Genomic DNA, 26,811 nt, shown 5'->3' with positions numbered 1-26,811 from the left:
CTCTTCTCGATTAAATGTGTCTCCTGCAAAAAGACAATGTCGATCCTCAGGCTTTTAAGATGGGTGAAGATTCTGGATCTTTTCACTGTTCCTTTGACTCCCCTCACATTCCTGGTGACTATTCTGATGGGGGGTTTCTGTCGGTCCCCTCTTATGGGGTCAGCCATACTTACCTTGTGGATGTGCCCCTGCAAAGGGTCTCCCTTTGTTCATGGGCCAACCAGGTTGGCCACACTCTCCTTCCACTTTCCAGCCATCTCAACATGTGACCTGTTGTAACCAGCATTCTATCTTTCCCCGCAAACCCCTCCCATCCCTCCCACCTCCGCGCTTTTCGGCCCATGCAGTACCCCCTTCCCTTTCCGCACTCCTCTGTTATCTCCTCCTCTTGCCTTCCCCCTCACTTCCCTTGCTTCTCGTCCCTTTCCTCCTGGATTGTTCCTCTACCCCCCTCTCCTGCCAGGTGCTCTCTCCCACTGGGACATGAGTCCCCCCCCTCCTCCCCCCACCCCTGCCCTCTTCTTACTAGCTTGCTCACTAGTGCTGTGGTTGCACCAAGAAATGAATTATTTTGTCCTGATCACCCCCCCTCCCACACACACATCCCCAAGTTCGATCCCAGTCCCGGGTCACTGTCCGTGTGGAGTTTGCACATTCTCCCCGTGTTTGCGTGGGTCTCACCCCCACAACCCAAAGATGGGCAGGGAAGGTGGATCGACCATGCTAAATTGCCCCATAAGCCTGCATTGAGTTTGTTTTCCCTCACTATCTCTTCTCAAGCTCATTCTTTTGCGTGAACTCGCTTGCCTCCTCTGACGTGTCGAAATAGGATTCTTTGCTGGGTATGTGACTCACAGTCTAGCCGAGTATAACATCCTGAGCCACATGGGTTTTGGCCCCGGTAAATTCCACCCGGCTCTTGGCCAGGTCCGCTCCAATGTCCTGGTACAAGTGAATGATGTGGCCTTCCCATTTGCCAGACTGCATGCTCTTTGCCCATCTCAGAATCCATTCTTTGTCTTGGAATCTGTGGAGCCTTACTATCATTCCCCATGGTGGTTCTCCTGACTTGCATTTCTGTCAGTGCGACCTGTGGGCCCGGTACACCTCTGGGAGCTTGGTGAAGCCCTGCTCCCCAGCTTTCCGAGCATCAACGCCACAAATTCTGTTGAGCTCCTACCCTCTGAGCCCTCCAGTAGCCCGATGATCGTAGGTTCTGCTGGCAGGGACCTGTTTTCATGGTCACCTACCTTCACCTTCAGTGCCTTCTGGGTTGTCACCAACCTTGCCACCCAGGTATCAAGCAAGATGATCCACTCCCCCCTTGTCCATGGCTGCCTTTTCCAGATCTCACACCGATGCCTCCTGGGCCCCCAGTATCTGCTCCGTTCTGTCCATTGACTCCTTTATGGGGGCCAGCGCGGCCTCTACTACTGACCCCATTGCCATCATGAGGTCCTCTTTCACTGCTTCCCTGTTCTGTTATGATGAACTCCATCACCTTCTCGATCATCGGCTGGGCCGGTGTTGGCGGATCAGTTGGGTCGGCCATGCTTGATTCTGGGCCGCCTGCAGGCTCCCTATTCTGGGGTTGAGGTTTTCCTCTCCCTACTTTTGCTGTTTTTGCGGCTTGGTTGCTGGCTTGCCGGAATCCAGGTCAGTTAAGTAGTAGATGGTGTTTAAGCTGGGGAACGTTGCACTTTTGGTGCCCATTTGAGAGGATTAAAAGGTCGAAACAGAAGTTTCCAGGAGAGAGCCACCTTTCGTGCAACCGCTCAAATCATGGCCACCGCCGCAAGGCCAGAATAACGTCTTGACTCCCACGATTACTCACCGACCATCCAAAGCATATTTGACCCACTCTGCTATCCCACTCCCACTCCTTGACCATCTCTACCTTGAGTAGTAGGAAATAGACCTGCTCCTCATCTAGAACCTTTTCTAGATTGTTCCCCACGTGCCAGAGGACGAAACCTGCCAATTGCTTGGCTTCAGGGTGAGCAACATGTTTGAAAACAAAATGTGCACTATGAAGTTAAAACTCCAAAGCATTCAGTCAGCTGAATCCTCCACATCTACTGCTTGGAAATCTACTCTTGAAAGAAGACGGAGCTATTGGGTCCATTGTTAACCACCTGTCCTCTAACGAAAGGATAACTTAGTAAGAGATCCAATCATCAAAAGGAAGGTGCACAAATGTGAATTTTTATAATCTATCATTTTTCAATAAATGTGGCTTGACCTGCAAAGCAATTTTGGACTCATTTTCTTCATGACCAGCCAACTCCTTAGTCTAAGCTCACTCCATCTCAACCTCACAACAAAAGATTATATTTGTTTGGTATCAGTAATAAAATATGCCAACACATTTCACAGAAGTATAATAACAAATTATTATACCATGGCCACATAAGGAGATATTAGATCAGCTGATCAAAAGCTTGGTCCAAGAGGTAGGTTTTAAGAAGTACCTTAAAGGAGGAGCGTGGGGCCTAAGCAACTACATGTGTGACCACCAATGGCAGAGCAGTTATGATTGTGAACGCACAAGGGACCAGAATTAGAGGAATGTAGGTGTCTTGGAGGGCTGTGGGATTGGAGGAGATTACAGAGAGAGAGGCTACATATCCGATGTTCCAGCAGCCTCTTCCACATCTACCTTTAAAGAGTAAACAGTGCTGATATGGTGGACTATCTTAAAAAGGTTTATGGCATCATTCACATGCATAGCGCGGCACGGTGGCACAGTGGTTAGCATTGCTGCCTCACGGCACCGAGGACCCGGGTTCAATCCCGGCACCGGGTCACCGTGGAGTTTGCGCATTCTCCCTGTGTCTGAGTGGGTCTCACGCTCACAACACAGAAAGATGTGCAGGATAGGTGGATTGGCCACGCTAAATCACCGCTTAATTGGAAAATAAATTGGGTACTCTAAATCTATTTTTTAAAAATCATTCATGTGCATTATGAGGCGATTAAGCTCACTTAGTAGCTGTATGTCCATACTTTCTCATTGAAAAAAATGATGGCATTCTGGAAAGACACATACATGGTAAAATGGATACCAGTGACTGAATCATACATCTTGGATGTTCTTAACACTTTAGAAAATTTAACAAACCTCTTGTGCTGCAGCACAGGGTCCATAACAAAGGTGATGGACTGGGTAACTTGAGAAAATGAAATGAAATGAAAATGAAAATCGCTTATTGTCACAAGTAGGCTTCAAATGAAGTTACTGTGAAAAGCCCCTAGTCGCCACATTCCGGCGCCTGTTCGGGGAGGCTATTACGGGAATCGAACCATGCTGCTGGCCTGCACGGTGGGTCTGCTTTCAAAGCCAGCGATTTAGCCCTGTGCTAAACAGTCCCTGAAAACATGTATCAGTGACTTGATGCATCAGTGGACAGCAAACTGGCTGATGTTGCATCTGCCCCATGTGAAATGAATCAGTGGCATACAGCATGAAGACCATTGTGACATTCAATGGAACAGGTAAATCATAAAATAGTGTCTCTTGTACGAGTAGGTTTGGTTCTGAGACATTTATGCAACATAACTTCTTTACAGCCTTATCAGGAAAGTGCAGCCTCTGTAGGCATTATTCATTATTGAGATTGAGATGTGAGCACTTTGTTCAATTGCCTGGGCCTGGATACCAGATGTACTGTAATGTTTGATTAACTTAGCCTCCTGACGCTGCTCCTCCTCACCTTCCTTTTATCTGTCATCATAGTTGTTGCAAAGTGGAATCTCTACAACGGACAGCTTTGTTGCCTGTAGGGAATACCTAAAGGAGGAAAAAAAATGTAAGTCCGATTTCACCATTGCCACAACAATGACCCGCTGATTGTTCCAGTGCAAAGTTGCAGCAAATACAAGAACCTCAAAGTTCCTGTTAAATCCTCCTCTGCCAGTCAGCGACTGATAATTAACTAATTCCTTCAGAGAAGATTGGTGGAGGGGACTTGGTGGCAAAGGAAAGAAAAAGAATTTTGGACATTGGCTGGCTGCCAATAGTACCTTGGGAAAAAAAGCTTTGTCAAAGTTCAATGCAATGCCTTCCTGATATATGTTCCACTTCCAGCCATGTTAAATCAATCTGAAAGCAGATAGGCAACCCAAGGAAAATTTAGGTCAAGCTGTTCTCATTTTATGTTAAGTATTATGTAGTCTTCCAGTCATGTAGATTGATTATACCCAAGGATATTTTGAAATAGGTGGCACGGTGGCGCAGTGATTAGCACTGGGTTTGATCCCAGCCCCAGGTCACATAGAATCATAGATCATAGAATTTACAGTGCAGAAGGAGGCCATTTGGCCCATCGAGTCTACACTGGCCCTTAGGAAAGAGCACCCACTTAAGCACCCACCTCCACTTCATTCCCGCAACCCAGCAACCCCACCCAATTGATAGTAAGGGCAATTTATCATCGCCAATCCACTTAACCTGCACGTCTTTGGGCTGTGGGAGGAAACTGGAGCACCTGGAGGAAACCCACGCAGACACTGGGAGAATGTGCAGACTCCGTACAGACAGTGGCCCAACCCAGGAATCGAACTTGGGACCCTGTGAAGCAACTGTGCTAACCACTGTGCTACCGTGCTGCCCTATCCATAAAACATAGAACATTACAGTGCAGTACAGGCCCTTCGGCCCTTGATGTTGCGCCAACCTGTGAAACCACTCGAAAGCCCATCTACACTATTCCTTTAGCGTCCATATGTCTATTTGAATGCCCTTAGTGTTGGCGAGTCCACTACTGTTGCAGGCAGGGCATTCCACGCCCTTACTACTCTCTGAGTAAAGAACCTACCTCTGACATCTGTCCTATATCTATCTCCCCTCAATTTAAAGTTATGTCCCCTCGTGCTAGACATCACCATCTGAGGAAAAAGGCTCTCACTGTCCACCCTATCTAATCCTCTGATCATCTTGTATGCCTCAATTAAGTCACCTCTTAACCTTCTTCTCTCTAACGAAAACAGCCTCAAGTCCCTCAGCCTTTCCTCATGAGATCTTCTCTCCATACCAGGCAACATTCTGGTAAATCTCCTCTGCACCCTTTCCAATGCTTCCACATCCTTCCTGTAATGCGGCGACCAGAATTGCACGCAACACTCCGAATGCGGCCGCACCAGAGTTTTGTACAGCTGCAACATGACCTCATGGCTCCGAAACTCAATCCCTCTACCAATAAAAGCTAACACACCGTACGCCTTCTTAACAACCCTCTCAACCTGGGTGGCAACTTTCAGGGATCTATGTACATGGACACCGAGATCTCTCTGCTCATCCACACTGCCAAGAATCTTACCATTAGCCCAGTACTCAGTCTTCCTGTTATTCCTTCCAAAATGAATCACCTCACACTTTTCTGCATTAAACTCCATTTGCCACCTCTCAGCCCAGCGCTGCAGCTTATCTATATCCCTCTGTACTTGTAGCATCCTTCCGCACTGTCCACAACTCCACCGACTTTCGTGTCATCTGCAAATTTACTCACCCATCTTTCTACGCCCTCCTCCAGGTCATTTATAAAAATGACAAACAGCAGTGGCCCCAAAACAGATCCTTGTGGTACACCACTAGTAACTGGACTCCAGTCTGAACACTTTCCATCAAGTACCACCCTTTGTCTTCTTCCAACTAGCTAATTTCTGACCCAAACTGCTAAATCACCCTGAATCTCATGCCTCCGTATTTCTGCAGTAGCCTACCGTGGGGAACCTTATCAAACGCTTTACTGAAACCCATATACACCACATCAAATGCTTTACCCTCATCCACTGTTTGGTCACCTTCTCAAAGAACTCAATAAGGTTTGTGAGGCACGACCTACCCTTCACAAAACCGTGTTGACTATCTCTATCAAATTATTCCTTTCCAGATGATTATACATCCTATCTCTTATAAACCTTGCCAAGATTTTGCCCACAACAGAAGTAAGGCTCACTGGTCTATAGTTACTGGGGTTGTCTCTACTCCCCTTCTTGAACAAGGGGACAACATTTGCTAGCCTCCAGTCTTCTGGCACTATTCCTGTAGACAAAGATGACGCAAAGGTCAAAGCCATAGGCTCAGCAATCTCCTCCCTAGCTTCCCAGAGAATCCTAGGATAAATCCCATCCAGCCCAGGGGACCTATCTATTTTCACACTTTCCAGAATTGCTAACACCTCCTCCTTATGAATCTCAAGCCCTTCTAGTCTAGTAGCCTGAATCTCAGTGTTCTCCTCGACAACATTGTCTTTTTCCTGTGTGAATACTGATGAAAAATATTTATTTAGCACCTCTCCTATCTCCTCGGACTCCATGCACAACTTCCCACTACTGTCCTTGACTGGCCCTACTCTTACCCTGGTCATTCTTTTACTCCTGACATATCTATAGAAAGCTTTAGGGTTATCCTTGATCCTACCTGCCAAAGACTTCTCATGTCCCCTCCTGGCTCTTCTTAGCTTGCTCTTTCGGTCCTTCCTAGCTAACTTGTAACTCTCGAGCGCCCTAACTGAACCTTCATGTCTCATCTTTATATCAGCCTCCTTCTTCCTCTTGACAAGTGTTTCGACTGCTTTAGTAAACCACGGTTCCCTTGCTCGACCACTTCCTCCCTGCCTGACAGGCACATACTTATCAAGGACACGCAGTAGTTGTTCCTTGAACAAGCTCCATATTTCCATTGTGCCCATCCCCTGCAGTTTTCCCCTCCATCCGATGCATCCTAAGTCTTGCCTCATCGCATCATAATTGCCTTTCCCCCAGATATAACTCTTGCCCTGCGGTATATACCTATCCCTTTCCATCACTAAAGTAAACTTAATCGAATTGCGGTCCCTATCACCAAAGTGCTCACCTACCTCCAAATCTAAAACCTGCCCTGGTTCATTACCCAGTACCAAATCCAATATGGCCTCGCCTCTCGTTGGCCTATCTACATACTGTGTCAGGAAACCCTCCTGCACACATTGGACAAAAACGGAACCATCTAAAGTACTCGAACTATAGCGTTTCCAGTCAATATTTGGAAAGTTAAAGCCCCCATAACAACTACCCTGTTGCTTTCGCTCCTATCCAGAATCATCTTTGCAATCCTTTCCTCTACATCTCTGGAACTTTTCGGAGGCCTATAGAAAACCCCTAACAGGGTGACCTCTCCTTTCCTGTTTCTAACCTCAGCCCATACTACCTCAGTAGACGAGTCCTCATCAAACGTCCTTTCTGCCACTGTAATACTGCCCTTGACTAACAATGCCACCTCTCCCCCTCTTTTACCACCTTCCCTGAGCTTACTGAAATATCTAAACCCCGACAATCATTCCTGTCCCTGCTCCGTGATGAATTTGCACATTCTCCCCGTGTCTGTGTGAGTCTCATCCCCACAATCCAAAGATGTGCAGATTAGGAGGATTGGCCACGCTAAATTGTCCCTTAAATTGGAATTTTAAAAAAAAAGAATATTTTGAAATGTTATTTCACTGTGACCACTCTATTTGTCCTGCTTATACCAGGATCTCAGTAGATCGTAACTTATACAGTACCTTGTCAATGAAACAGGACAAGTATTACCTGCACCAAATTAATGTCTGATCACAGAAGGCATCAGAAAACTAACAAATTTCATTTGACATTTTTCAGCCTGCTTTACAGTCACAGGTTCACAGCTGTTTGAAAGCCGCCATGCTTATCTTTGCGATGTGCTAAGGTGATCGTAAAGACTTCTGAAACCTTTAAGTGATGTCGTATGATGCCAGGTGGAAATCCAACACAGCAGTCAATGCGTTTTAATAAAGAGGATGTTAGTCGGTTATAATGAACTGTTTCTGAATGATTGGACAGTTAATCACTGCTAACGAAATGTTTTACATCATGCCTTCTTTCTGAATACTTTAAATGAGCATCAGTGGATGAAAATAAACTTGCCGAGGTCCCTTACACATTGCAGAAATTTATCTGCATGAGTTACATTGAAGATTATCAGCTTTGTGACCGTGACCAACTACAGCATACACAGTCTGTGTAACCTTGCAGCTTCTCAATCCACGTTTAATTCCCGTTGTCCATTGTTCGGCGTGTGCTGACGTGCACAGATTCCTGTGCGGTCCCTTCCTCGATAGGAATCAGCAGGATTGAGCTTTCTGGCTGCTAGAAGGTTACATTCTAAAAATAGAATTGTCAGATAAGATGATGAATGTGAAGAATGACAGGATGGAGAATAGGTACAGATGGAAAGGGAGATAGAGCAAATTACATAACAAACATCAGGGAAAATTTGGCTTAAGTTAAATGAACTAAAGTTCTACACCTATCTGTTTAGCTTTATTTCCACCACATTATGTATGTATTAATTTCCTGATCCCTTATTAAACTATCTTGTTCATGACCCCAGTTGCTTAGAAGGTTACAAAACTGTGCCATATTAGTCATACGATGCAGAAAGTCTCAGAAGAGCTGCTATAATGTTGGCAAAACATCACATTACAACGGCAATATACGGTTCTCAATGAACAATTCGTGATCACCTGTAGTAGTGGATAGACCTTTTCATAGAATTCCTACAGTGCAGAAGGGGGCCATTTGGCCCATCGATTCTGCACTGACCCTCTGACAGAACACTCTACCTAGAACACCCATCCCATCCGCATCCATCCATTGTAACCCTACCTAACCTGCACATCCATGGACACCAAGCGGCAATTTAGCATGGCCAATCCACCTAACCTGCATATCTTTGGACTGTGGGAGGAAACCAGAGCACCCGGAGGAAACCCAAGCAGTCACGGGGAGAATGTGCAAACTCCACACAGTCACCCAATGCCGGAATTGACCCGGGTCCCTGGAGCTGTGAGGCTGCATTGCTTACCACTATGCCACCGTGCTGCCTTTTGTTGTACACTGAAGTATATTTTAACATTTAATTACATATTAAAACAAATTAAAGAAATCTCAAAAATAGTAAAATTATTTACAGTTCCAAAGAGAATTTTCCAATAGTATTTATTCAAAAATCACATGAGCAAAATAATTCCCGAGTTGGGTAGGGCACAAGTCAACAATTATCCCTCTTTAGGATCAATAGTTTCAAATGGGGCCAAGAAATGCTGGAAAGTTTTTTTTAAATTTAGAGTACCCAATTCTTATTTTTCCATTAAGGGGCAATTTAACGTGGCCAATCCACCTAGCCTGCACATCTTTGGGTTGTGGGGTGAGACACAGGGAGATTGTGCAAACTCCCCACAGACAGTGACCTGGGACTGGGATCGAACCCGGATCCTTGGTACTGTGAGGCAGCAGTGCTAACCGCTGTGCCACCTTGCCAACATGCTGGAAAGTTACACTGAATTGTGTTCAATTTCAGGGTGGGCTGAAGAACTGTCGTCCCTCTTGTCATGAAGAGGTGCTTTATGCCAAAGAATGATTTTTAATTCATTGACTGGCAACCTGAATTGATGGCGAAATTCTCCGCCTCTCACTGCCGGTAGCAGAGTTCTCGGCGAGGCAGAGAATCTTGCAGTAGTGTAGAAAACGTGATCGGCGCTGACGCCGATCCATTTCTGATGCTGCAGCCCCCCGCTGGCAGTGGGATCGAGGTTCGCACTCAGCAGCCCAGGCACCATCTACTCCAGGCTTGCGTGATTCTCCGGTCCTCATGGTTCGGAATCACCTGGGTGAGAATCCCTATAAGTGTGGCCCTAACGTGGTGAACCTCACTGTGGACAAAGGGGGTAACTCTCCGAGGGAGAAGCCTCCAAAGTTTATCTGAGGGCCACCCTCCCCCTCCACAATGCAAGACCTGCTTATCCCACCTCCACCAGACACCTCCCCACCGTGCCCCGTCCCCCCCATTGATCACCGAAGGAGAAATTCACAGACACTAACTAGGCTTCTGAACTGGATGTTTGTATTTGATCACAGTATTCTTGTGTGCTTAAAAGGGACTTTGTGTTAATGAGACCATTGTTGATTAAGATGAATTTTGTAATCCATGTTAATCTTTAAATCTGTGTGCATTTGTTAAGCTAATGGGGTTGTAAAGGAGTTTTGAATCATAATTCAATTCATGTTTAATAATCTTTTTCCTTTTTGTTAAAAACAAGTAGCTGTCCTGTGACTCTGTTTCTCCACATTCTATTCAAAAAAATAAAAGTTACGGTCTTTTGAGACAGGGCTCCATTCTGGGATATTCCCATCCAGGAGCAGCAGCAGGCATACCTAAAAATGAAGTGTCAAACTGGTGTACCTACAACTCACTGGAGAAGGAGGCTTAACATATATTCCAATCCTCAGAGCATCAGTACAAACGCCAAAGCTGAATCACTCGCAGAAAACTTCAGCCAGAAGTACCGAGTGAAGAATTCATCTCGCACATCTCCTGATGTACTCAGCATCTCAGATATTAATCTTCAGTCAACTCGATTCACTCAATGTGATAGCAAGAAATGGCTGAAGGCACCAAATGCTGGTAAGGCTATGGACCCTGACAAAATTCCGACAATAGTACTGAAGACTTGTGCTCCAGAACTGACTGCACCCCTCGCTAAGCTGTTCTAATAATACAGCTACAACTGGAATCTACCCGGCAGTGTGGAAAATTGTGCAGATATGTCCTGTCAACAAAAAGCAGGACAAATCCAACCTGATCAATTACTGCCCTATCAGTCTATTCTCGAACATCAGCAAAGTAATTGACAGTGCCATCAAGTGGCACTTATTCAGCAATAACATGCTCACTGACACTCAGTTTGAGTTCTGCCTGCGACACTCAGTTCGTGACCTCATTAGAGCTTTGAGCCAAATATGGACAAAAGAGCTAAACTCAAAAGATGAGGTGACAGCGATTGCCCTTGACATCAAAGCAGCTTTTAACCGAGTGTGGCATCAAGCAACCTGAGCAAAACCGGTGTCAATGGGTATTAGGGGGAAAATCTCCACTGGTTGAAGTCATATCAAACACGAAGGAAGATGGTTGTGGTCGTTGGAGGTGAATCATGTAATTCCTAGGAAATTATTACAGGAGTTCATCAGAGTTGTGTCCTAGGCCCAACCATCTTCAGCTGTTTCATCAATGACATTCCCTCCATCTTCGGGTCAGAAGTGGGGATGTTTGTGGATGTTTTCACAATGTTCAACACCATTTGCGACTTTTCAGATACTAAAGCAGCCCATGTGCATATGCAGCAAGGTCTGGACAATCCAGGCTTGGGCTGACAAGTGGCAAGTAACATTCATGCCATACAAGTTCCAGACAATGACCATCTCCAACAAGAGAGGATCTAACCATCACCGCTTGACATTGCTGAATCCCCCACTATCAACCTCCCAGGGGTGACCATTCACCAGAAACTGAACTGGACCTGCCATATAAATACTACAGCTACAAAAGCAAGTCCGAGGCTAGAACTTTTGTGGAGATTAATCTCCACTAGCCTGGACGAATGCAGCGGCAACAGCACTGAAGAAGCTCAACACCATCCAGGACAAAGCAACCTTCTTGATTGGCACCCTATCCACCAGCTTAAACATTCCCCTACACATGATGCATAATGAGAGCAGTCTGTACCATCCACAAGATGCACTGCAGCAATTCTGAACCTGCGAACTCAACCACCTACAACGATAAGGACAGGAGATAAATGGGAACACCATCACCTGCAAGTTCCCCACCAAGTCACTCAATGATGGAGGAGCCTCCTCAATGATGGGGGAGCCCAGCACACGTGTGCAAAAGACAAGGCTGAGGCATTCGCAACAATCTTCAGTCAGAAGTGCTGAGAGGATGATCCATCTCGGTCTCCTCTGTGGTCCCCAGCATCACAGATGTCAGTCTTCAGCCAATTGATTCACTCCACGTGATATCAAGAAATGGCTGAAGGCACTGGATACTGCAAAGGCTATGGGTCCTGATAATATTCTGGCAATAGTACTGCAGACTTGTGCTCCAGAACTTCCCGCACTCATAGCCAAGCTGTTCCTGTACAGCTACAACACTGGCATTTACCTGACAATGTGGAAAATTGCCTAGGTGTGTCCGGTACACAAGAAACAGGGCAAATCCAACCTAGCCAATTACTATCCTATCAGTCTACTCTCCATCATCAGCAAAGAGGTGGAAGGAGTCATCAACAGTGCTATCAAGCGCCAATTACTCGGCAATAACCTGCTCACGGACGCTCAGTTTGGGTTTCACCAGGGTAACTCAGCTCCTGACTTCATTACAGCCTTGGTTCAAACATGGACAAAAGCGCTGAATGCCAGAGGTGAGGTGGGAGTGACTGCCCTTGACATCAAGGCAGCAGTTGACCGAGTTTGGCATCAAGGAGCCTTAGCTAAACTGGAGTCAATGGAATCAGGGGGAAAATCTCCCATGGTTGGAATCATACCTGGCACAAAGGAAGATGGTTGTGGTGGTTGGAGGTCAATCATCTCAGCTCCAGGACATCACTGCAGGAGTTCCTCAGGGTAGTGTCCTAGACCCAATCATCTTCAGCTGCTTCATCAATGACTTGCCTTCCATCATAGGGTCAGAAGTGGGGATGTGTGCTGATGACTGCACAATTTTCAACACCCTTTGCGACTCCTCAGATAATGAAGCAGTCCATGTCCAAATACAGCAAGCCCTGGACAATATCCAGGGTTGGGCTGGCAAGTGAAATGTTACATTTGGGCCACTCAAGTGCCAGGCAATGACCATCTCCTGCAAGAGAGGATCTAACCATCACCCCTTGACATTCAATGGCATTACCATCGCTGAATCCCCCACAATTGACATCTGGGGGTTACCATTGATCAGAAACTGAACTGGACTAGCCACATTAATACTGTGGCTACCAGGGCAGGTCAAAGGCCAGGAATCCTACAGCAAGTAACTCATTTTCTGATCCCCCCAAAGCCTGTCCACCATCTACAAGGCACATGTCAGGAGTGTAATGGAATACTCTCCACTTGCCTGGATGAGTGCAGCTCCAACAACACTCAAGAAGCTTGACACCATCCAGGACAAAGCAGCCCACTTGATTGCTTCTCCTTCCACAAACATTCAAACCCTCCACCACCGACGAACAGTGACAGCCGTGTGTACCATCTACAAGATGCACTGCAGTAACTCACCAAGGTTTCTTAGGCAGCACATTCCAAATCTACGACCACTATCATCTAGAAGGACAAGAGCAGCAGATACCTGGGAACCCCACCACCTGGAGGTCCCCCTCCAAGTCACTCACCACCTTGACTTGGAAATATATCGCTGTTCCTTCGCTGTCGCTGGGATAAAATCCAGGATCTTCCTCCCTAACAGCACAGTGGGCGCATTTACACCTCAAGGACTGCAGCGGTTCAAGAAGGCAACTCACCACCACCTTCTGAAGGGCAACTAGGGATGGGCAATAAATGTTGACCTAACCAGCAATGCCCGCATCCCATATGTTAATTTGAAAAAAATCTAGACTTGGATATATTGGCCGGGATTCTCCGACCCGGCACTGGGTCGGAGAATCCCCGGGGGGACGTGAGAATTGTGCTCCGCCACCCCAACGCCAGCTTCCCTATTCTGCGGCGCCAATTTTCGGGCGCCCGCGGGATTCCCACCGCGCTTCCGGGCCCCGATTGGCCGAGTGGCCGAGGAGTTTGGCCGAGTCCCGCCGGCGTGGGTTACTCAGGTCCCACATGGCGGGACCTGGAAGGTGAGTCTGTGGGGGCTGTCATGGTGGGGGGCGGGGGGATTCGCCCCTGGTGGGCTGGCCCACGATTGGGGCCTACCAATCGGTGGGCGGGCTGGTTCTGTGGGGGCCTATTTTATTCTGTGTCGGGCCCCTGTGGGGCTCCGCCATATTGCCTGGGGGCAGCATGGAGAAGGGAAACCCCGCGCATGTGCAGAAATACGTCGACCGATCCGCGCATGCACAAAAATACGACGGCCGTTCCGTACATGCCTCAACTGGCGTGGGCCGTTCCACACCAGCTGGAGCTGCAGGCACCACTCCGGCGCCAACCTAGCCCCCTAGGAAGGGGAGCATGCTCCATTATCGGGGACTGTTGACGCCGGAGTGGTTGGCGCCACTTTTCACGCCTGCGTGGTGACATAGCCCCATTATTATAGAATCCTGCCCATTGTCTTTCATTCACTGTTGCAGGGTCAAAATCTGGAACTCCCTAACAACACTCTGGGTGTACCTACACCACATGGACTGCAGGAGTTCAAGAAGGCAAATCATTCCGACCTTTAAAAAAAAAAATTGAGAGTGTCCAATTATTTTTATCCAATTAAGGGGCAATTTAACGTGGCCAATCCAACCACCCTGCACATCTTTGGGTTGTGGGAGTGAAACCCACGGAGACACGGGGAGAATGTGCAAACACCACACGGACAGTTACCCAGGGCTGGTTGGAATCCGGGTCCTCAGTGCCCGTAGGCAGCAGTGCTAACCACTGCGCCGCCGTGCCGCCCCACTACCACCTTCTTAAAGGTAAATAGGGGTTGGCATAAAATGTTGGCCTGGCCAGCAATGTTCACACCTGTCAACGAATAAATAAAGAAAATTGGCTAACCTACCCTTCTCTACTCTGTAATCTGTATTTGTGTGTGTGTGAAATTTGAGTGTGTGTGTGTGTGAAATTTGGGGCATGTGAGGACCTTATTGCCACCAATTCCACCAGGAAGATGATGAGCTGTAATGGATACGCTCTTGGACAAGAGCCCCCCCCCCCACCACCATGGGCCAACATGAGCACCAGCGTTACAATTCCTCTCATTTTGCCCATGCTCTTCAATATGTGAGTGAAGAATTACACATCAGGCTCGCTTTGTCCTGATCCTTTGAAGGATGGTGAACAGGATGAGCCCTTGCTGAGATGAGGTGTTAACTGGAGGAGGGTATCCCGGCATCAGACATCAGAAGGTGCTGCCTCTTTAAGCATGTCTCGAGAATCCCAGTCACTCAGGCACACTGCAAGAGCTAGGATCCTCAGTGATCTCGGCTAGCTGTATGCCTTCAAGGTGAAATGGCTCCTCAAGGAGATCCATCTCAAGCAACGCAACGATGTAGCATCGATGGTGAAACATATAATTCGCTCTTGGGGCAGCAGCCAATGATATTCCGCTGCTGTGACTCCAGTTAGAGATGACTCATCTGTGGTGCATTCTCCCAAATCACACATGACACCCAGCATTCTCAGCTGGGATCTAGGGCTGTATCCATCCTCAGTTTAACAGGAATGTGGACCAACCATGATGATGTAAAACACTTGCCTGCCAGATATTAAAATACCTCCTCTTTAACACTGACATTGTTCCGTTATGGCCCTGACCCTTGCCCTGATCCTTGCCAAGTCTACAATGCAGAGACATCATGAAACCCTCACTGGCAAGTGTCATTGCTAACCATTTCAGCTTCAGTATATCATCGCTCGTAACCCCTTTCTCCTGTCCACATTGTCTGAAGCAACCATATGCATTTCCAGAGCATGCGCAAAGTCTCTGTTGCCCAGGTGAGGGTGCACATGCCGCCACATCCCTAATTAGTGATGAGAGCCTTGTCCACAAGGCACAGAACCACAGGGTGAGAGACCCTCAAGATTGTGGCATGTCATAGTACAGGTTGAGGTGCTACCTGATACAAAATTATGAGGGGCATAGACAGGGTGGATAGTCAGAGACTTTTTCCCAGGGTAGAGGGGTCAATTACTAGGGGACATAGGTTTAAGATGCGAGGGGCAAGGTTTAGAGTAGATGTATGAGGCAAGTTTTTTACACAGAGGGTAGTGGGTGCCTGGAACTCGCTGCCGGAGGAGGTGGTGGAAGCAGGGACGATAGTGACGTTTAAGGGGTATCTTGACAAATACATGAATAGGATGGGAATAGAGGGATACGGACCCCCGAAGTGTAGAAGATTTTAGTTTAGACGGGCAGCATGGTCGGCTCAAGCTTGGAGGGCCGAAGAGCCTGTTCCTGTGCTGTACTTTCCTTTGTTCTTTTGTTCGTTGTAAGACCTACCATCAACCGTTACAGTATTTCCTGTTGCTGTGAAGGCCCCTGCAATGCCCTGTCATGATATACAGACACACACATAATGATATACAGACAAGCAGCTAATGGACACAGAGAACAGGACATGACCAATAAACAGGCAGGACACTCAGGGGTGGGATCTGAATATAAAAGACACGAGGCACTCATACTCCGCCTCTTTCCACTGATGAACATCTAGAGAGTCAGTCAAGGGTGTTGTTACAATATCACACCTCCACCACGTGGCTAAGAGCTAGTCTGGTCCAGTCAGACAGAGTAACCACACTTAAGTTAGCAGAGAGTCGAACTCACAGAGAACTGTGCTAACTGTGCTATTAGTTCAATAAACCTAATTGAACTAATTTCAACGTCTGGAGTATCTTTCTGATCTAAGCTGCATCCAGTTGCAGCCAGTGTTAGACCAGTGTACCGAACACGACATGCCCCACCCCTTTTTCTCCAGTTTGTTCCAGTTGTAAAACGTGCTATAATCTTGCCATGCGTGCAGCTGAAACACCTTTAAATATTAATGCAAATGGCCACTCATGATTGATATTGCCCATGGTTATGGATAAGGGCAGGAACTAGTGGTGGCATTGCATTTAATAATGAGGATGCTACTTCTTTCAATAGGAGCTCTAGCTCCTTAATGCAAGGTCACCTGTAACTTGCAACATGTAGGAGCTATCAGTAAATCACTACTTTGGTTACACCACGGCCTGTTTTGAAGTGTAAATGGAGTGACGGGAACACAAAAAACTGCCCTTAATCCATGGAAAAATCACTGAGTAAAGACAGATCTCATAGATGGCAGGCAGCAGCTACCAAATGTGTTAATGGACACCAAATGACAGATGAAAATATAGGGCACAATTCTCCCAAAAAATGACTAAGTGCCATATTGGCCAGCTGTTATGGTGCGATTCTCACTGTGATCTTCTCACACATGGTAATTTATTTGGATGGAATGTGTTTTGTACTGGCATTGAGAGGACCGGGGCCTAAACCTGCCAGCATGCCTGGCTTCACACTGTTGGGGCGCCGTTATTAAAAGATGCCCCGATCTCAAGGTTAAGTGACTGGCCTCCTTCCCCCTTCCCCCCCCCCCACCACAGACATCACGATCCCCCCGTAGAAAGGGGGAACACCGTCTGTGAGGACCAGTGGTGATCGGTGGGTGGGAGAATTGCAGGAGCTGTGAGAATCTGGCTTAAATCAGGGGCGAAATTCTCCGGTATCGGCGCGATGTCCGCCGACTGGCGCCCAAAAGGGCGCAAATCAGTCGGGCATCGCGCCGCCACAAAGGTGCGGAATGCTCCGCATCTTGGGGGGCCGAGCCTCAACCTTAAGGGGCTAGGCCAGCGCCGGACTAATTTCCGCCCCGCCAGCTGGCGGAAAAGGCCTTTGGTGCCCCGCCAGCTGGCGCGGAAATGACATCTCCGGGCGGCGCATGCGCGGGGGCGTTAGCAGCCGCTGACGGCATTCCCGCGCATGCGCAGTGGAGGCAGTCTCTTCCGCCTCCGCCATGGTGGAGACCGTGGCGAAGGCGGAAGGAAAAGAGTGCCCCCATGGCACAGGCCCGCCCGCGGATCGGTGGGCCACGATCGCGGGCCAGGCCACCGTGGGGGCACCCCCCGGGGCCAAATCGCCCTGCGCACCCCCAGGACCACAGAGCCCGCCCGCGCCACCTTGTCCCGCCGGTAAGGTAGGTGGTTTAATCTACGCCGGCGGGACAGGCATTTTAGCAGCGGGACTTCGGCCCATCCGGGCCGGAGAATCGCGGGGGGGGGGGCCGCCAACCGGCGCGGCGCGATTCCCACCCCCGCTGAATATCCGGTGCCGGAGAATTCGGCAACCGGCGGGGGCGGGATTCCCGCCAGCCCCCGGCGATTCTCCGACCTGGCGGGGGGTCGGAGAATCTCGCCCCAGATCCTGCATATTTAAATACGTTAAACTGGTACATGCGTGAGGGCGTGAACCAGATCATATCAGCTGGAGCGGGCCGGGAGCATCGGAAATTGTTTGGCGCCTGGCACAAATCCCGTTTCAGGCCTTTCCTGGAGCTCTCCCGATATAACGGGATTTGCACGGGTCACAAAACATGGCCAAGAATCGCCCCCGTAACATTTGTTGCACTTCGGCACTAATGGTTGGATGGACGTGGTTACGCTGCACAATTGCTATCAATTGGAAAGTCCATTACTAAGTAACTTAGGCTTGATGTCCTATTTCTGGGTATGACACCATAATTGCTTTGAAGGGTACCTCAATCGAGGTTTTTTGAACTCATCCTCAAAATTTATCAAGGGAATGTTGAAACCTTTTAATCCAGGGAAATAAAAAATAGCTGGAAATGCACAACGGGGGCGTCATTCTCCGACCCCCCGCCGGGTCGGAGAATGGCCGTTGGCCGCCGTGAATCCCGCCCCCGCCGAAGTCTCCGGTACCGGATATTGGGCGGGGGCGGGAATCGGGCCGCGCCGGTTGGCGGGACCCCCCGCTGGATTCTCCGGCCCGGATGGGCCGAAGTGCCGCCCAGGAATTGCCTGTCCCGCCGGCGTAAATCAAAGCTGAGACTCTCCCCACTGCGCATGCGCGGGAAACTGACAGCGGCCGCTGACGCTCCCGCGCATGCGCCGGGAAACTGACAGCGGCCGCTGACGCTCCCGCGCATGCGCCGCATTTCCGCGCCAGCTGGCGGGGCAACAAACGCCATTTCCGCCAGCTGGCGGGGCGGAAATCCCTCCGGCGTCGGCCTTGCCCCTCAATGTTGGGGCTAGGCCGCCAAAGATGCGGAGCATTCCGCACCTTTGGGCCGGCGCGATGCCCGTCTGATTGGCGCCGTCTTTGGCGCCAGTCGGCGGACATTCCGCCGTTGGGGGAGAATTTCGCCCCTGATCTGTTAACATCCACAGAGTGAAAATAACAGCTAATATTCCAAGTACGTGCAGTGTTCTGAGGAACAGTAAACATCCAAAATGTTAGCCTGTCGTTTCTTGTTGTGGATGCAGTGTGTTTTGAGCAGTTTCTATTCTTGTTTTAGACTCCCAGCATATTTGATTTGAATCCTTTTGATAATCCAGGCACTCTGTCATTCTCTCTAGTTTTCCATTTGCTGTACCTTTATTACTTCAGGGGAAAAATAGCGGTTCCATGAGAAATAATCTGACATAATTTTCCACTGGAAACTGTAAGTACATTTATTATTTAGACCGTACATCAGACACCAGTTGAGCAATGTGCTGTTAGCAACGGTCCACCTGTATGCTAACATAAGGTTGTGGAGTCAGAATAATGGTTCATATTGGGCCTAACATCAGGAGCTCCCAGCAGCTGGGTGAGGTGTGAATGTTTACTCAGGTAATTGGTAATTTTAATTAGATAGATATTTAAAGATAAGTGGCTGCATGTGGGGATAAAATTGTTGTCAAAGTTTACAAATACTGCTAACATTTTTACTTTATGTATTTCAGCTTTTGTAAAGGTTGATTTAGGTGACAAGAATGTGCAAGAAAAGCCATTGACTGGTTTAATAGAGACATAAGCACAAAGTTTGGAAAATTATAAAATTTGATCATAAACAAGTAGCAGATTGTCAGATCAATGTTCTTGTTATTGTGAAGGTGTTTACAGGTGAGAAACCAAAAGAGCTCAAAAGTATTTTTCCTGGAGCTGCAGTTTTCAATTCTTGCAGATTTGCTCTCTAAATGATTTGGATGGACTGTTCTATGGGAACCAGGGAGGCTGGAAAAGATCTGTCAAAAACTGTTATAACCTGCCTGCTTACCACTGGCTGGGGACTAATGGCAATCCCACAATCCTTAGGGAGAACGAGCTTCCCCAATGAGGGGGGCGGAGAAATCATCAGACCCTGCATAAATAGAGCTGGCCAGTATGGAACCAGCTAGAGAGGAGTGAGCGGCAAGGGAGTTCTGCTGCTGGTATATATATGGAATTGCAAATAAAGTTACTTCTTTCGATTCTACAAACTCGTGCTGGATTTTTCGTGGCCCTCCCAAAACTGGCGATGAGGGTTAAAGTGGATAGCTGTCTACGCTGCTGAAGCCACCTCCCTGGATTTTTGTTGGAACCAATACGCACAACGGATGTGTTACTATTTCCGGGCGAATAACATCACCGAAAACGAGCGCCAGGTGGTCATTTTGCTCACCGCCTGTGGTCCGCATACGTTTGGGGTGATTCGGAGCCTTATGTACCCAGCTGCGCCGGACACCAAGACGTTTGATGAACTTGTGAACATGGTGGGGCAATATTTTAACCCAACACCGTCCATGATAGTCCTGCGTTACTGGTTTAATACCACTGAGAGGACCCCAGGACAATTCCTTGCAGAGTTTTTATCCAGGCTACGCAAGATTGCAGAGTACTGTGACTATGGTGAGACTTTGTCAGAAATGTTACGCGATTGTTTGGTTTGCGGTATTAACAACGCGGCCACCCAAAGAAAATAGTTAGCCGAGCCGACATTGACTTTTCAACAGGCCATTCAGATCCTATTGTCCTTAGAGAGCGCAGAACGGGGAGTGCAGGAGCTACAGGGAATGGAGGTGCACGCCTTGGGGTGCAACTCCTTCCATCCAAAAGCGTCTCCCCGCACTCCTGCCGTACCGTGGGCAGGGCGGCGTCCGGATCAACACCAGTGGCCGACAGATGTTCCTCCCCGAAGGGAGCCTTCTCCAGAACCAATGGATGAGGAGCCATGTCAGTGTCGGACTTGTGGGTGCCGACCCCATCGCGGACGCCAGACCTGGGGGCATCAGAAGCGTCGTCGTTCTGACAGAAACTGGGGACAGCCCAGGGGCTGTACCTTCCATTTGGATGAACCTGCGGCGACTACTCCCGAGGACGTGGAGACAGAGGACGACTGCCTGCAGCTGCATTGTGTGGCAGCTCCCCGTGTGGCCCCCATTAAGGTGACAGTACGGGTCAATGGTCACCCGCTTGAGATGGAGTTGGACACTGGCGCAGCGGTCTCCGTGATCGCCCAGAGAACATTCAACCACATCAAGCAGGGTATACAGACCCTTACATTAACTGACACACAGGCCAGGTTGGCCACCTACACGGGGGAACCATTGCCTTGCTGGAACTACGATGACCACTGTTGTTTATGGATGCCAGGAGGGGCGTTTCCCGCTTATCATGGTGCGTGGCCACGGGCCCTGCCTATTGGGTTGGGACTGGTGGCGCCATTTGCGGTTGCAGTGGCAGCAGATCCTTCAAACAGGTTTCTGGAGGGTTGACGGAGGTACTACGACGATATCCAGATGTATTCCAGCCTGGTTTGGGGAAAATAAAAGGGGCCGTAGCCCATATCCAGGTCAAACCAAGAGCCATCCCGCGCTATTTCCGGGCGCGCCCGGTGCCTTACGCCTTGCTCGAGAAGGTAGAAGGGGAGCTCACTCTTTTGGAGTCGTTGGGTATTATCAGGCCCATCCGTTTCGCTGACTGGGCATCGCCAATCGTACCTGTAATGAAGCCAGATGCCACAGTTCGATTGTGCGGCGACTATAAACTTACAGTGAATACGGCTTCCTGGCCCGACCGATAGACAATGCTCCACATGGAAGATCTTTACGCGAAACTTGCAGGCGGACTCTCGTTCACGAAATTAGATATGAGTCGTGCCTACCTACAGTTGGAGCTGGACCCTGCCTCCCAGACATATGTAATTATTAATACACACCGGGGCCTGTATGAATATACACGGTTGCCCTTTGGGGTATCCTCAGCCTGCGCTATCTTTCAACGTGTCATGGAGGGCACCTTGAGAGGTTTACCGTGTGCCACTGTCTACTTATCACTGTCTACTTAGATGATATTTTGATTACAGGGATGTCGGAGCAGGAACATTTGGAAAATTTGGAGGCTGTCCTTAGATGCTTCTCAGAGGCTGGAGTCCGTTTACGTCGTAATGCAATGTAGCAGTCCAATATGGACAGTGAGGTGTTGCATGACAGACAGGAGTATTGTAAGGATATATAATAGACGTGATTATTGCCGAGTTATTATAATGATATAATAGCTTGAGCTTGTTTACTGGACAAGTCACATGGCACAAATTGCTCAAGGGATTCGGTAAATATGTGGGTTAATTTATTAAGGCTAGGCACATGAGAACAGTTATACATAGGTAGAAAGGTTGAAGACATCACAGCTATGTGCTTGTTCTCTGCTCAAAGCAAAAATGAAATTAAGACTGGACCTCATGACACATTTAATTTCTAGTGATGTCATGCTAATATCCCTTGAAGATTCTCTTTATGAAGATAATATAACTATTTACAATACATATTCATGTTTAGTCACCATTACACAAATGCACAGAACAATGAATGTACGAGTTTCTAAAGCATAAAGGTAATCTGCTGGTTAGTCCCGATCTTGTGAAGGTAACCTTCTCTGGATGTTTCTTTACTTGTTCATGGTGGCATAGTGGTTAGCACTGCTGCCTCACCGCGTCAGGGACCTGGGTTTGAGTCCGACCTTTGGTCACTGTTTGGAGTTTGCACGTTCTCCCTGTGTCTGGGTGGACTTTCTTCTTTGCTCCGGTTTCCTCCCACAGTCCAAAGATATGCAAGTTAGGTAGGGTTATGGCAGGGGAATAGGTCTAGGTAGGGAGCTCTTTTGGGTCGTCGGTGCAGACTTGATGGGCCGAAGCACCTCATTCTGCACTGTTAAGGGTTCTATGGATTCTGTGATCTGTAGGATTGTCATTTTTGGATGTTGTTCCTGGTTGCAGTCGGGATCTTGTCCCAGGTGCAATAGGGTGAGGAGCTGGAATTAATCTGATTTGTCCTCGGTTATGCCTCACGATAGAGCATTGGTGTGTAATGTCTTCATAAGCCCTTGGTTCTGATAAAATCCTTGCCACCTTGGCTGGTTGCCATGTACCTTGTGTGGGATCCTGGATGCAAACTTGTTGTCCTAACTGTAAATTTGACAATTCTATACTTGTATTTTTATCGTACACGTTTGTCATCTTCTCTCAAAGTTTTAAAAGTTGTTGCCTAGTTTCTGACAGAGTAGAATGGGTAAGAGTAGGCAAATTGATATGCACTGATCTGATTAACACGAACTCTGAACACGATCCTTAAACTCTTCTTGTGTTAATCAGCTTGTATAAACTTTCATTTCCAATTGGTAGGTAATTTTTTATGGCTTGTTTGTCCTGTTCAGATAGACCTGAATCAAGAAACCAAGGGCTGGATTTTCCGATCCCCGACGCCGAAATTGCATACGGCGACAGGGCAGAGAATCCCCGATGACGACAGAATTGGGGGCGCCGCTGCTTTCACGATGCTCTTCCCCCTTGAAAAGCGGCATAGTCTAAGAGTATGCTGCATCCATGGCCTCAGGCCATTGCCTGAGGCCCACCCCGCGATGCATCGTCCCTGACCGGCCGAGTTCCCGGCGGCGTGGGACCCGTGTGGTCTCACCATCGGGAACTCAGCGTGGCAGCTGTGGACTCAGTCCAGCACCGCCACAGTCTGGGGAGGGCTGATCCGTGGCCAGGAGGAGCACAATTCGGAGCTGCGGGCACTGTGGAGGGGGGGGGGTCTGGGGTGCGTGAGCCGGCCGAAGTGGGGGACTATTTTTGGGATCCGGGTCAGCGGGCTGCGTCCTTCGTGGAGCATGCCGTGGCCGCTGCAGGCCGCCGTCATGTGCATTGGCAATGTTCTGGCCATATCATCAGCTAGAGTTGGGAACTCTACGCTGCCTGCTGCTAGCCTCCTTCCGGAGCAGGAAATCAGTGGCCATTTTGCGCCAGTTTTCCTGGCGTAAAACATCACCGTTTTCACTCCGGCGTGGGGACTTAATCTCCCAAACAGAGAATCCAGCCCCTTGGCTTTGTATGCTTTTTGAACATTTTGAATTTGGATAATAGGTCAGATGCATCCCACTTTAAACTGGGGAATTTTGTGAACATTCTGCCAATAGCTCTTTGACCTTTCTTCTTCTGTTGTACCTGGGATTAGTGTCACTGCAGCTGCTTTTATGCACTTTTCTGAAGCTCTGTCAACAAAGTCTAATTGTGATGGGAACACACTGTTATGTTACGTGTTGTGGCCGTGGTAAAGATGCACACAAAACATCTATTTCTTTGACTAGTAAGATAGTTTATTAACAAAATGAACACGTGGAAATATAACTAACGAACTACAATACAAATGGTAACGAATAGTGAATTCAGTGAATTGTTCTGGAGCTACTTCTAATGCGACTGTCCTCTTGTACAACTTACTACCAACTGCCAGATCTCTAGACGCACATGCTGGATCTCTATCGCCACTTGCTGGTCGGAGGTCGTACATCCAACTATATACATTGCTATGCATATGCATATCACCACACCGCCCTTCCTTTGGAAATGTGAATTTTTAACAAATATAACTGTGCTTTAGAAAATATGATATTGTCACGGGAATGTCACTTTAAGAAATATTTGTCTTCTCAAGTGGATGCAGTGATGTCATTGTGTGGGTGGAGCTGGGCTCTGGCTCTGCCTTTTTACTTTCTTTTTGAGCTGGAAGCTTTGCGGCTCTGAGTTTTACTTTCGGTTTTCAGTTGGGAAGCTGCATCCAAACCAAGAAGGTGTATTTTGGTCTCTCTCTCTGCATGCTGAAGAATGTCTCCAGATCACTTGATAATTTCAGAGTAATACCTGTTTCTGTAAGGAATGCAAACCTATTGGTTTTGTAGGAAAAAAGGGTGTTTGGCTTATGGATGTTGTTAGGAATGTTACAAAGGTTGCCTATAGAGTACTGTATCTTTGGGAGGGGGGTGGTATTTGTGTTGATAGTTGATAAGATGTTTACTGTGTGTCTATAAAATGTTAACTGAATTCATAGAATAAACAATGTTTTGTTTAAAAATACTTAAGATCTCTGTTGCATAACACCTGGAAAGTGGGCTCTTGTGCTCCTCATAACCAAAATATATTAAAAGTTGTAGGTCAGGTGAACTCCATGATATACTTCGGTGTCCTCTAAACCCTGCCCTATAATAAATTGGGGCTCATGGGGTAAAAGTCTATCTTTCGTGATTGGGTTGGCTGAGTGAACTTAAAGACAGTGATGGGTGAGCATTTGTGTTTGCTTTTCAGGTGTTGTATTCCAGTTTAAGTAGGGAGTGTGTTGTGGACAATGGCTCTTTCAGAGGCTCGGACATTTTTGGTGCTGGAGAAGGTCACACGCAGTACCTTATGAACAGAGACTAAAAAAGGTTTTTAGATTTGGCAAAATGATTGAAGTTAACGTTACCTGACAGCATACAAAAAGAAGAGGTGCTTACGGCATTAGCTGAGAATTTAAAATTGCCTGAGAAACAGTCCGACTCATTCGAAATGGCAAAAATTCAGTTACAGATTAAGCAACTTGAATATGGTAAAGAATTAAAGCAGCTTGAAAACGAAATGAGAGAAAAAGAAAGAATGGCCCCAGCAGAACAACAAGAAAGGGAAATACAGATCAGGGAAAAAGTAAAGGAGAGAGAAGAAAGAAACAAAGAAAGAATAGCCCGAGAAGAACAAAAAGAAAAAGAGAGAGGAAAAAAGAGAGAGTTTGAACTTCAGAAAGTGGCCATGAAACATGACAGTAGTTAAAATTGGCAGATGTAAAGGGAAACATACAGTTTGAGGATAGGGATGAGGATAAAGAGAAAGAGCGTCATAGTCGAAGGCTTGGTGGGGATCTATTTAAATATGTCCAAGCATTGCCAATGTTTGATGAGAAGGAGGTAGAAGCCTTTTTCATTTCATTTGAGAAGGTAGCTAAACAAATGAAATGGCCAGAGCACATGTGGGTATTACTGATTCAAACAAAGCTGGTTGCATCACTATCAGAGGAGGTATCTGGGACGTATGAGGAGGTGAAAAAATCCATCTTAGGTGCATATGAACTAGTGCCTGAAGCCTACAGACAAAAGGTTAAGAAATTTAAGGAGTTTGAAAGGATCAAACAGAGTAATTTTGATAGGTGGAAAAGGGCTTTCAAAATAGACCAAACGTATGAAACTCTCAGAGAAATTATACTTTTGGAGGAGTTTAAAAATTCAATTCCTGATGTAGTGAGAACTCATGTGGAAGAACATAAGGGTTAAAACTGCGAGGTTAGCAGCAGAAATGCCAGATGATTATGAATTAGTTCATAAATCAAAGTTTAGTGTCCAACATCAGTTTCAGCCTGATGTTATACCAGAATGTTATTACCATAAAAGTGATGTATTGATGAGAAAATGGAGACCTTTACATATGCAGGCGGATAAAAGTGGGCAGAAGTTCATCAAGTGGTATTGTTGGTCGGGTATAGAAAGGAGGTGTTGCGAGTAGCACATGAGGTACTAGTGGGAGGTTATTTGGGAGTAAGGAAAACTCAAGCTAAAATACAAAAACATTTTTATTGGCTTAGACTACATAAAGATGTAGTTAAATGTTGTCAATTGTGTCACGCATGTCAAGTGATAGGGAAACCTCAAGCAGTGATAAAACCAGCGCCCTTAATACCTAATCCAGCATTGGAGGAACATTTTGCAAGGGTATTAATTGATTGCATAGGACAGCTTCCTAAAACGAAAAGTGGGAATCAATATCTTTTGACTACACTGGATGTGTCTACTAGGTTTCCAGCGGCCATTCCAGCACGCAATATTACAGCTAGAAACATTGTAGAGGAGTTACTTAAATTCCTTACTAGATATGGACAACCCACGGAAATAAAATCGGATCAAGGATCAAATGTTACCTCCAGGTTATTCAAAGAAGTTATGGATAGTTTAGGAATAAAACA

The sequence above is a fragment of the Scyliorhinus torazame genome, chromosome 15 (assembly GCF_047496885.1).
Source record: "Scyliorhinus torazame isolate Kashiwa2021f chromosome 15, sScyTor2.1, whole genome shotgun sequence".
In the NCBI taxonomy this organism is placed as follows: Eukaryota; Metazoa; Chordata; class Chondrichthyes; order Carcharhiniformes; family Scyliorhinidae; genus Scyliorhinus; species Scyliorhinus torazame.
This window is presented reverse-complemented; position numbering follows the sequence as displayed.